Consider the following 12,306-nt stretch of genomic DNA (forward strand, 5'->3'; position numbering starts at 1 on the left):
AGAAAGTAAAAATATGAATCATTGTGTAAATGAAACTTAACAATATTTGCAGGGGCTCACAGTTTTTCCTGTGCATTTTGCATGATTGCAGTCATTTTTATTGGTAAACAGTGGAAAAACTCAATTCTTACAAAATCCTTAAATTTTCTTTAAAATGTGACATAATGCCTTTATTTGAATAGAAATTGGTCACCAAACCTAGGAATGTCTGTCAATCTGTCACTTATTGCTTGGATATGGTTAGCTTCTTACATATTTTGTATTTCATGTATACAGAGAAGTGCAAATTATTGCACAATATTGTTGAAATTACTAGTTTTCCTGCATAAAATCTGTGGCCCACTAGAGATGAAATTTGTCTGTATTTGGCCCCTGATGTAATGTATGAAGGTCAATGTTTAATGTAACAATGCTGCTTAAGATTCTGTATTTGTTTCTTATTCTCTGCACACAGTTAAAAATGACATTTTTTTCCTCTCTTTTTCAGGCTTCGTAATGATCTACTCGTCACCAACCGTCCTTGTCTCGATGTTACGTGAATCCTGTGGAAAATGGAAATCTGGTAAGTTTGGGGGAACACACACTCATCATGCGCTCACACACTCAGTGGGTCACAGAAATGCCTCGGAGGGTGCCAGTCATGCCCAGCTTCCGCTGCACTCCAAATTGAGCGTGGCACAGAGTGTATGAAGTCAGCCGTCTGGAAGAAAGCCAGGCATTGTTCCTTTGAGCAGCTGGATGGTAATTACTAAGGGGGGGGGGGGGGGGGGGGGGGCAGCCTCGTCACTGCCGCTGCTTCTGTTTGCTCTTCTGTACAGTGCACATAGGCTTTCAGTGAATGAAGCACAGTCACCAACTGTACTGTGCACTGCAACGATGGGAAACCTTTTATATGTTACCAACCTGTTCCAATTTCAAATGCAATGAAGATCACCACTGTTGCCAAGCGTCATGTTCAAAGGGTTTTTTCGGTTCTACGACATATAGCAACGTTAGCACAGAGCTGGAAACACATGATGAAAACTCATCAAAAAAAAACAGCAAAAGTCAACCTTTTATTTCCTCCCATGGTGCAAAACATAGATTGTGTTGGAAATGTCATACTAACATACTACTTATACGAAGTCTGACGTCAAAATAGGCTAATGCTAATGCTAGGTTAATGCTATTGCTAGGCTATTGCTAATATTAGGTAATAGTAATATTAAGTTAAGTTTAACGCTAGGCTAATGGTAATGCTAGGTTAATGCTAATACTAAGTTAATGCTATTGCTAGGTTTATGCTAATGCTATGTTGAGTATATAATGCGTTCAAATTGGATTGTATGCAAAGATTGAGTATGTGAGAAATACAGGGATGTATACTATATCGGGACATTTCCTAAGTATGCACAATGGACACACTAGTGATACTCAACTGCCCCATGATGCATTGCGAGCGGAATATAAAATCATCTTGGGATTGGCTTCAAGTCAGTAGCACAATGGCGGGTCTTCAAAAATCTCTGAAATGTCGGCATGAAATGTGTTTCTGTGAGTTTTATGGATCAAATGAGCACATGTTGATATTCTACTTGGTCACTTTCTCACTTAAAATGTTTTCAGGACTTTCAAAGGTGGAGAATTAACAGAGATATTTTAGCCTCAGTGTTTTTATTGTCGTAGGTTCGAAATTCATCTTGAGAAACTTGGAAGTCTACTTCAGTGGCAACGCTCACCATCCTAATTATACTAAATTCTACATAGTAGACAGTTTATACTCATTTTTGAGCAAATGATAGCCGATGTATTGATCTGAGGCCTGGTCTGATTTTAGTCCGCAGCAGATTTAATTACCTTTGGATATTGTGTATAATATATAATTGAGCATTTTTGGGTTAGAAATATTGCCGATCAACTCAGAAAACTTGTCTTCAAATACATCTGATGAACTGCTTCCTCTGTAGCTGTGTTTCCATCACAGTATTTCGCAAAATAGTTTTTTCTTCAAAATACAACCTCGTGTTGTGTTTTATGTCCTGATGCCGTTGAGTCTGATAACTTTTATTTTGAAGCCTAAGGCCATTTCATCCGACACTGTTTGGTTTGACGTTTGACTGAGGTTTTGAGACATGAGTTCGTTTGGTTTGACACATTTGACAAACCTGATATCTCACTTTGAGACCAGAGGATGTCCTAAAACTTACACCGTACTGCAGATGGACGCTCAAAACCTCCTTATAACAATCTGCGTTCCTTTGTTTCCTCTAGTTTTATGCGAAGAAAAGTCTCAGTCTCCTTCTGTCCATGTTTTTTTGGAGTGGTCATGTGACGTGTATTTGCAGAACAAGTGTTTCCATCGCACTTTTGCGATACTGTTCAATATCGAAACATCTAATAAAACCTCCATAAAAGCGTAAAAAGTCTTTCGCAATATTTTAGTCTTTCTTTGCTTTTTGAGGTGTTTCCTTTACCAGTTTTATTGTGCTTTTTAGATTTTGCTCATTTCTAAGAGTTATGGAAACGCCGCTAGTGACTGAGCACCTGTAAATCATTGATCTCAGATGAGACGGAGATCCAGTGATACAGTCACTCAGGTTGGAGGGCGAGAATGAGGGTCTTGCGTTGGGGTGGATGTGACTTCACAAACAATCCCCGGTCGTAGGAATGTGTCGACCTGCTGTCAACTATGTGTCGTATTGTCATGAGACCTCAGAGTAGTGGAAACACATAAAGTCGTCTTTTTCACACCTTCGCCCCGTCCCGCCCTCCTTCCTCCTCCTCCTCCACCCCCTCCCCACACATACACACTTTTTTTTTTTTTTTTTTACATACATACACAAACAGAGGACGTTAGCTGGGCCAGTGCTGGTGCAGCTGTGACCAGAACAATAGCATTCCTCGGGTTTTAAACGCCTGGCACTTAGATTCCTAACAGTCAAACTCCTGTTGGGGAGAAGCTGGGGGTTGCTATAGGACCCTGAGAGCTGTAAGGAGACGTGGAGCTGTAAAGCACTGCGTGACTTTGGTTTTATGAGTGGGATGGATGCATTTGGGGGGATGGGGGGGGGGAGACGCTGCGCTTCCAACTCGTCTCTATTTCTTCTTCTGTGACGACTTAGTGAGTTGAGGTTGAGGTGGAGCGGCGTCCTGCTGTTGATGGAGGCACCTGTAAAGTCAACATGTGTGTCTTGTAACGCACATGTGGTGTCGAAAGCTGCACAGATGTGTTGAAAGTGACACATTAGTTTTAAGAGTGTTAAATTAGTGTGTTAACAAAGGAAACAAACAGGTGTTTTTCTTTTTAGACGACAACAGCGACAAGATGAAGACTCTCATTTAATCAGGGATTTTTACCATTTCTACAACATTTTGTAGATTTTACATGAAATTCAAAATACTGTCATTTTTAAAAACTAAATTATTTTTTTTGTTCCGTTCCACCCTGTGTGTGTCTCCTGATTTTATTCAAAGGCTGCCCTGGTATCGGCCCCACTATCTAAAATAACACTCCACTCATTAACCACGCCTGTTTGACAATTTAAATATAAATGAATTCATTTAGAAAACCTCGTCTGTGATGATGGAGACTCATTTAGAGCCAATCTAAAATTAATGAGGGCATCTGAAGAGAGAGAGAGAGGGAGTGGAAAGAGGAGAAGCTTAACAGATACCACAGTTAACAAACTACTGCACTTTAAACGCTGGGAAATCCTCATTAATTTGAGAGTTGAGACTTTGTGTTGGAGAAGAGCTTTAATGTGGCTTCAAACACATTTCAGTGACACTTTCAGACCTAGTCGTGGCCTCTCGCTGCCTTTATGTTGTCAAACATCAGCGTTTATCAGCTTCATGTTACACTTTCTCAAACATGTTCAACATCACAGCTTGTGAGAATGGGCTTGAATATGAAGGATTTTCCTGATTTAACCCTCCTATTATCCTCAAATAATACACATTTTACCCATTTGGTCAATCTGATATTTACCTCCAGAAAATGATTTTCAGAAAATTGTTGACTAAGTTTTTGTGTCAGACACTTTGTTTATCTGTTGAATACAAACATTTAAATTGCAAAATTTATCTTGAATAGTTTTCATTCAAATCTTCTCAAATTTTCCAAACATTAATGACTAATTTGGGGTGCAAATTCATGCTTCTCACAGAATGAACCATCTTGACTGATGTCGGGAACCCCCCTTTCCTCTCATTACCATATTTATTTACATATTTTTATCTTTTTTTGTGACATATTTGAGGTTATTCACTATAAAGTCATCTGTCTCGGACACATCCTCCTCTACATCACTTTCACTGTGAAAGAGCTGTTCCAAAATGAGAATGGTGCATCCCACCCATGTCATGTATAGGGGTGGGCATTGCCATTAATCTGATGATATGATGCGATTCACAATTTGCTCATCACGATACAATATATCCTGATATATCCTGATACTATACAATACATCTCGATATATCGCAATAATAATAATTATACATTTAACCTTTACAAGTACAAAATGGTATGAAATACAGTTTATTTATTTATTTAATTTATTTTTTAACTTGCGAGAACAAGTAAATAGTAGCTAACTGTAATTCAAGTATCAATATCAAAAACAAGTGGTATGTTTATCAAACTGTCAAATTATTATTTTTTTTGCCTCTTAAGCAGATTTGGATTCTGTTAAATTCTTAAATTCCTCTTTTTTTTTTTTTTTTTTAAAGGAACCACATACATATAAAAGTGCCCAGTATGTCAAACTTTCAGCTAAAATGCATTAAGGAGCGAGGTAGATTAACAAGGTCTGATGTGGTTCACTGACACCTAGTGACCGGGAGTTTACGTGCTATGCATCTATTAGCGCAATTACATTTTTTATTTTTTTCGTTTTGTTTTTGTATCAAAACGATAATCGCGCAGTGACATATTGCTATATATTGCGCCAATCGATTTTTGTCTTACACCTTTATCATGTATCAATTAAAGGGTAGTATCACAGAGACAAGGTTTACACAACTAAAACAGCTTGGGGTCAAATTGACCCCAGATGAACACCAATGAGTGCAATATATGTTCACACACCTTTCAAATTAGGAAAAGTCATGAAATATGAAGTAAAAAAAATCACTGAATGGGGTAAAATTGACCTCATAGATAATAAGAGGGATAAAACAAGATGCGTGTCCGTTAGTCATTTGTGCACTTTCACTTCTCAGACATCTGCAGTGGAGCGAGCGGCTCCAACAGATGCCCAGGCTCGGCTCCCACAGGGACTGTTTGGTTTTGCAGGTTTAATTCCCGATGGGTTTGGGTCTAGAGTGATTAGGCTGAGCCCTGAAGGCCAGCGGGCTTGTCAGGTGTCTGCACACATTAACGTTGTTCTGCTCACACCCTGAGCCGACAGCACAGCCAGGCCGGGGACAGGAAGGAGAAAACGCTGATCTGGCATTGGTGGGAGTGGAGACACTGGGTTTGAATGCGCTCCTCATGGATTAAGTAAACTTTTTAAAGGAGTTCATGGAGGAAAAGGGAATATCTGCATGGCATTTAGAACCATGCTTAATCACAGATCACAAGCCATGTTGACTGTTGATACTGAACCACATAGAGGATTTTAAAGGTTTGAATGAAAATGGATGAAAATACTACTAAAACTTTTATTGATGACTTTTACAAACTTTACTCAAATCTTTACTTTGAGATAAAACCTTGGGGATTTTTCCTGTTGAGGAAGCTCAGTTTTTGCACGTTTCAATTCATTGATGGTACTTTTTAGTCTTTTGCTTGTCTGCAGTTTAAGAAAGAACCAATCTAGTCTGAAGCTGAATAAAGGTGTAAAAAGTGATGCATCTTAATTGAAAAATTTGCTCCGTAGCAGCTGCTTATTCCTATTTGTGCTTGAAAGTTAATTTTGGATTCGCTAAATTGACAAAAGATTAGGACAAAAACATGACTAAAATGCACAAAATTAGAGAAAAATATACAAAACGACAACATAGATACACAAAACGATTCAAGAAACCTTCAAAAATGTACAAAATAACAACAAAAACATGCAAAACTACACAAAATAACAGCAAAGATGCACAAAATCACTACAAAAACATGAAAAAATTCATACAATGACAGAAAAATACACAACACGACTTCAAAAACATGCAAAAACAAAGAAAATGACTGAAAAAATTTGCAAAACAACAACAAATCTACATAAAATTAGAAAAAAACTATTGGACCTAAACTTTGTTCTTTCCTGTCGAAGCTCAGATTGCAGATTATTCTAAATATTCTAAATACTGATATGAATATTGATTATATACACTTTATAAGAAGAATACGAACATTTGAGGTTAAATCTTCAACCCTGAAGTTTTGAGGCTCTGACGCTCATCCCGTACGAGTGACGTGATTGGCTGAGAAGTTTAGTTTCAGTAAAGCTGAGATTAGAAGCTTGTCTCCTTTGCGATGACGTTTAGTTTGTGCTCCGAAAGCAACACGGCGACCAATGCTAGCTCAACACTTTCCTTTGCCTTTAACCCCTAGAGCAGCTGGACTGACTTTCTCTGTTGGATCCAAATAAACTGGCTTTGTGTTGGTGCACAAACAACTTCCTGCATGCAGACGTGCAGCGTTTTAATGCAGGGGGAGGAATCTGCTGCTTCCTGCTTCTGACCTCCAACCTCATCCTACCCCGCCCACACCCACCACTGACACAGCATGGTGCAGCTATAGCGGGGTGAGGGTGAAGGGGGGGGAAGGTTGTAGAGTTGGGGGGAACTCTGTGTCCTCTTCTGAAGGAGCAAGGGAATAAAGGGGAGGGATGAGGAGACCTGCTGAGAGGGCAGCCCGTATCCACTCCTCCTCCTTCCTGCTTTACCTTTCCCTGCATCCCTCGCCTCCTCTAACCCCCCTCCCCTCCCCTCCCCGCTGTCTCCAGCCGTGAGGGTAAAGTACATTACATGGTTGCTAATCAAACTTCTGTTACAAGTTTGGAGGGAATGAAACGGGAATGGACTCCACTCTCCTCTTCTTTGCTCCTCCATCCTCACTTTGAAACACTCGCTTCACTTTTCAACCAAACTTTATTTGACAATTTGATTGTGTTCTATAGGTAGGAGTTCAAACACTACAATCACATCAGAGTTTTGGAAAAAGTCAACAAAAGACAAACTACTGCTTCACGTCTTTTAAAACTCACACTTACTATACACTGGCTGTGATTTTACATGATATTGTTGGGTGATTATATTTTGAAGATGACATTTGTGCTTACCTCGGCATACTCAAAGTACTTAACAATTACCTAAATCTACGTTGTAGCGGCAAAATGCAATATATTAAATTAATAAGTTGTTATTGTTCATAAGGCATAAAAATGTATTTCTCTCTGAAATCAGTGGTAAATCAAGGTATTCACCTTTATTATGCATTTCAACAATCTGTACTTGAAAAATCTTATATAAACCTTCATTAAATCTCTCAATCATTGAGAAAAATGTGAAACATCTTCTAGTAGAAATTAAAACTATTACAAAAAACTCAAAACTTACCCTAACTTCCTATAGGCTAACGTCATAGCTTATAGCTATCTTTGTCTCTGTCTTTCTCTGACTTTGCTCCTCTTTCTCTTTTCCTCATGTGTGACGATTTAGTCAAAACAAAGCAGCATCTTTAATGATTCTGTCATGTTTCACGTGTTAAAATTATCGTAATGTTGGCTGTAAAGAGCAACAACTCCTTAACTTTCAGAAACTGATGGAATTTCTCAGAGTTAGTTAAAAATTGAACGTGTTTCCTGAGATGCGTTCAAGGTCTCTGGGAAACCCAGATGATTTTATTAATTTGTAAAATATCCCCAGACAAGAAGACGTGGTCACCCTATGATATTACTCGCAAGTTTGCTTGAACAAGTTGAACAGACTTTGGCTCAAAGGCTTTCGTTAACTGATGCTTTAAAATCTGATGAGTTTTGATCCCAACATGCAATCAACTAGTGTAAGATAAAGTGGGCGGGTATAGGAGGAGTGTTTACAGTGCCAAGCAAAACATTCAAAGCTCCAAAAGCACGGCAACTTGTTGCTGCTCCATTGGTGAACGTTGTGAAAGAGCGGACGGAGAAACAGAGGCATGGCACACTATGTACTACAAACTCAATGAGTATATACTGTCTACTATATACAATAAGTTTGGTTTGTATGATTAGGATGATGAGCGTTCCCACTGAAGTATACTTCCAAGTTTTCCAAGATGCACTTCGAACATACGAAAAAAACCCAAAGAAAACAAAGGCTAAATATCTGAAGTTCTGAAAACAATTTAAGTCAGAAAGTGACCAAGTAGAATATCAACATGTGCTCATTTCATCCTTAAAACTCACAGAAACACATTCCATGCTGACATTTCGGAGATTTTCAGAGACTCTCCATTGTGCTACGGACAAAACTTCTGGTTGCCTTCAAAACAAGAGCCCTATTCACTAAAGCGTTAAAAACTAATGGAAGACGAGAAGAGATGCTTTTATTTTGAAAGTGGGATGTTCGATTTTTTTTTGCTTGAAGCCGATCCGAGGACGATTTTACGTTTCGCTCTCAATGCATCATGGGATGGTTGAGTATGACTATTATCCTGCTATACTACACATCCAGGTGACTTTGGCTTAGGTCAAAACACAATAAATTACCATAAGAATGAAGTAAAAACACTTCTATGTATTAGTCTACGGGACTCCACATCCCACAATGCAATGCACCAAACTTTTCAGACAATGTCAGTAAAGTATTTACAATGGAGATCAAAACAAACGTTCAAGCAGCAATTTAAAACTTTCACATCTTTTTTTTTTTTTAGCAAATAATCTTTGATAATCTTTGATCTGTGTCCAGCAGCTTTAAAAAAAAAAAAAAAAAAAAAAAAACTATGACTTTCAAATCTTAAGGAATTAGAAACAGAAACAAAGGGCCTCACTAGTGTGATTCAAATATGACTAATCAAAGGTGTGTGAGACTGGGCTGAGCATGACTCAGATTTTATTCTGTTTTTCTTACACTGTAATTGGAGGCAGCTGTGTGTGTGCACGGCTGTGAAATCACGCACACACACACACACACACACGCACACACGCGCTCTAACAGGTGATAGATGAGGAGGAGAATGTCATGTAGTGAGTGAATGAAGGGATGAACAGATGAGAAGGATGTAAAGTGGGAGGAGCTTGGGACAAACACTTCACTAAGTTCACATTAGTCAAGTCTTTGAATAAATCAATGAATGTTGTTGTTTCCTAGAACAGTGGTTCTCAACCTTCTCAGCCCGCGACCCCCAAAATAAAGGTTCCAGAGATCAGGGACCCCCACTGTAGCTGAAGGTGGTTGAACACAGACATGAACATTAAAGAACAGTCATGTGACCATCTATAAGGGGGAATAAAGGGGAGAGATTTTTGGGGTCCATCCATAAAGTCAGCAAAATGATGGTCCATTGTTCTATGAATCTGTGATAACCACATTTATTTATTTATTTATCTGAAAATTATCCACAGTTATCCAGGAAGTTTATAATTAATAGTATATAGTCGTCTTAAAGATGTAAATCCTTGTTTTGATCAGAAATAAAATGGGTTGATAGTGACCAAAAATGGTGGAAAAGGTGGTGAAATGGGATTTTTAAAAACCACATTGGTTAAGAGTTGCATATTAGAGTGGACAAAATCAGACAGAAAAAGTGGTCAAAAGGGTTCATATTTGAACAATTAGCTTAATATTGTGGGCATTACGTTCGTAAATATGGTTAAATTGGCAAAAAATAAACATGAAATATGGTGAAAAGAGGTTAAAAGTGACAATAATGGGTCAACATTTGTGACATTAGGTGGAAAAGTGTTGTAAATGGTTTATAAGTCTGAAAAATGTCTTGACAGTGAGAAAAAATGTGCAGAAAAGACATTGGAATTGTTTGAGAAGTGCCAGAAATGAGAGTAAGATAGCATCAGTGCCTTAAAATGCCTTGTTGCTTTTTGTCAAAAATAAAGAATAAAAATTATCAGCACACTATTTTTATGTTTGTTGTAGTTTTTTTATTTTACATGTAAGTCAAAATAAATCAAATAGTTCCAATAAATGTGCACTATTGTGAGAGTTTTAAGGAACTTTGGTATTTTTCCTCTGAGTTGGAGCTTGTTTTTGTAACGTAGGAGGTTGATAAACAGTGATTTTTGTGAGTCCCAGAACGCTGAGATGAGAGGGGGAGGAAGTGAGTGATGGACAGTTAGAGAGGGATGGAAGGATGGGGGGGGGGGGGCACCACAAAACTTCCCATGCTGGTCTCCCAGTGTGGCTACGTAATGAGGGCACACACACACACACACACACACAAACACACACACTGGAGGCCGAGCATGGCCCCACGGCTGATTAGTGTTACACAAAGGGCCCAAACAGAAGTAGCAGAGGACACAATGGGAGCAGGGCCTCAAGGCGTGGTCTGCTCCTGCCCCGCGGGAGGGGGGGAAAGTCAGGGAAAGAGAGCGAGGGAGTGATGAGGGGACGTGGGGTGAGACCAGGGGCTTCAATGGGTTGGAAATGTGACAGAAGTGCTCCAGAGTTTTGTTTTCCTGATGATGATGAAGATGTGGTGAGTTTGAACTGAGCTCACGTCAGCCAATCAGACGCACCGATAAGGCTCCTCTAGGTCTATTTAAACACATAACCTACCTCAGTCATCAACACTTTATTCATCTGTACTTCTAGTACTCATTAGTTCACGTGTCAAACTCAAGGCCCGGGGGCCAAATCCGGCCCTTTGTAACATCCATCGGTCCCCAGGTTAAAGTAAAAATGGCTGAGAAATCATGAATCATTGTGTAAATTAGCAAATGATTTATGTGTGGATATCTTAGTAGGGTTACAAAGGGGTATGAAATATCTGGCAAATTTGCACTGGAACTTAAGCTCGGGAATTTTGGCAATATTCAAAAAAAATGTAAACTTTCCATTGGAATTATTTATTGAAATTAACCAGAAATTGTGTGTATTTTTAAATTACTGTATCATATCCAAACATAGCATCCGTGTAAAATAATACATGCGGTGCAGTGTAATTGAATTGATATTATATATGATATTATATTTGCAAAAGTCGGCAGTTTTCCCATGTTTGTATAACATGATGGAATTTTTTACACTTAAATTGTTGAAATAAACCTTTTTTCTCCAAAATCCTGCTCAATCCTCTAATTATTTGACAATATTTGCTCAAATTAAATACATATTGTCACTACCTGTCACTTATTGCTTGGATATTGTCCATGCCTCTATATACTACATACTTTTATATCATTTATACATGGAAATGCAAAGTAGCACTAATGTGGAAATGATTCTATTCCCAACCACTGCAGCCCACTTCAGATCAAGCTTGTCCGTATTTGGCCCCTGAAATAAAATGAGTTTCATACCCCTGTGTTAGTTAGTGTGAAGGGGCGGGACATAGTGATAAACGAGCCAATCAGCAGTCGTCTCTCCATATGACACATATTTAGTCTTTATTTCCAGCAAGTTCTTCTTTTTTTTAAATTACAGTATATGTTAAGATTTCATTTACTCAGACAACTTTTTTCAGGAAATTTACCTTTATGTCCTGACATGTTTCGATTGCCAACTATCAGTCTTCTTCAGAGGCATCTGTTGATCAATTTGATGTGTCATTTTGAGTTCTTGGGCGTGACCAACTTGACAGTTCTGTCAGGCTGACCACGCCCCCTGTCACCTGATAGTCCCAGGTGTTGGATACTAAAGCTGTTCACTCGTCCCTGTTGATGCTGAAGCTCCGCCTCCTGATCTAGAGTTACAATTACAATTTCAAGTTACAATTACTTCCTTCAGTTATTTTGTATTTGTGTAACATTGAAGTACGAGCAAAAAAACCTAAAGATGCTGTTTGTATGTTTATGATTCAAATACAGTGGTTTGGAGGATAAAAAATTAAATAAATAATACAGAACTTTTCAACATTTTTTGGAAGATATTGAGTATTTTAAACCTAATAAAATAGTAGCTATTGAGTAACTTAATATATATATGGTTATATTTTATGATATTTTAATAAATGAAGTACTGTAACTATAAAAATAAAGAAATAAGATAAGGTTCTAATTTGACGAAAACTTAAACATATTAAATGACTTACTTTGAGGTAATCAATTTCCACAAAAGTGTTTAGTATTCTGATTATACAGTGGAGTCATATTTTAGATTTCTAAAACTTTGAGGTGATGACAAATGTTGGACAAAATGTTGTCTTGTTGCGACTGTTAATGTGTTTATTTT

The 12,306-nt window shown here is 38.2% G+C and overlaps 1 long non-coding RNA gene across 2 annotated transcripts in view; it reads left to right on the forward strand.

Annotated features, from left to right (window-relative positions):
- The window catches only part of LOC114461836 (uncharacterized), a 168,590-nt gene that overhangs the window by 153,658 nt on the left and 2,626 nt on the right, over positions 1-12,306 (forward strand). For both annotated transcript variants that reach the window (XR_003673876.1, XR_003673877.1), the window contains one exon: positions 488-562. This is a non-coding gene — a long non-coding RNA (uncharacterized LOC114461836). The remainder of the gene's footprint in view (positions 1-487; positions 563-12,306) is intronic.

The sequence above is a fragment of the Gouania willdenowi genome, chromosome 4 (genome assembly GCF_900634775.1).
Source record: "Gouania willdenowi chromosome 4, fGouWil2.1, whole genome shotgun sequence".
Classification (NCBI taxonomy): domain Eukaryota; kingdom Metazoa; phylum Chordata; class Actinopteri; order Blenniiformes; family Gobiesocidae; genus Gouania; species Gouania willdenowi.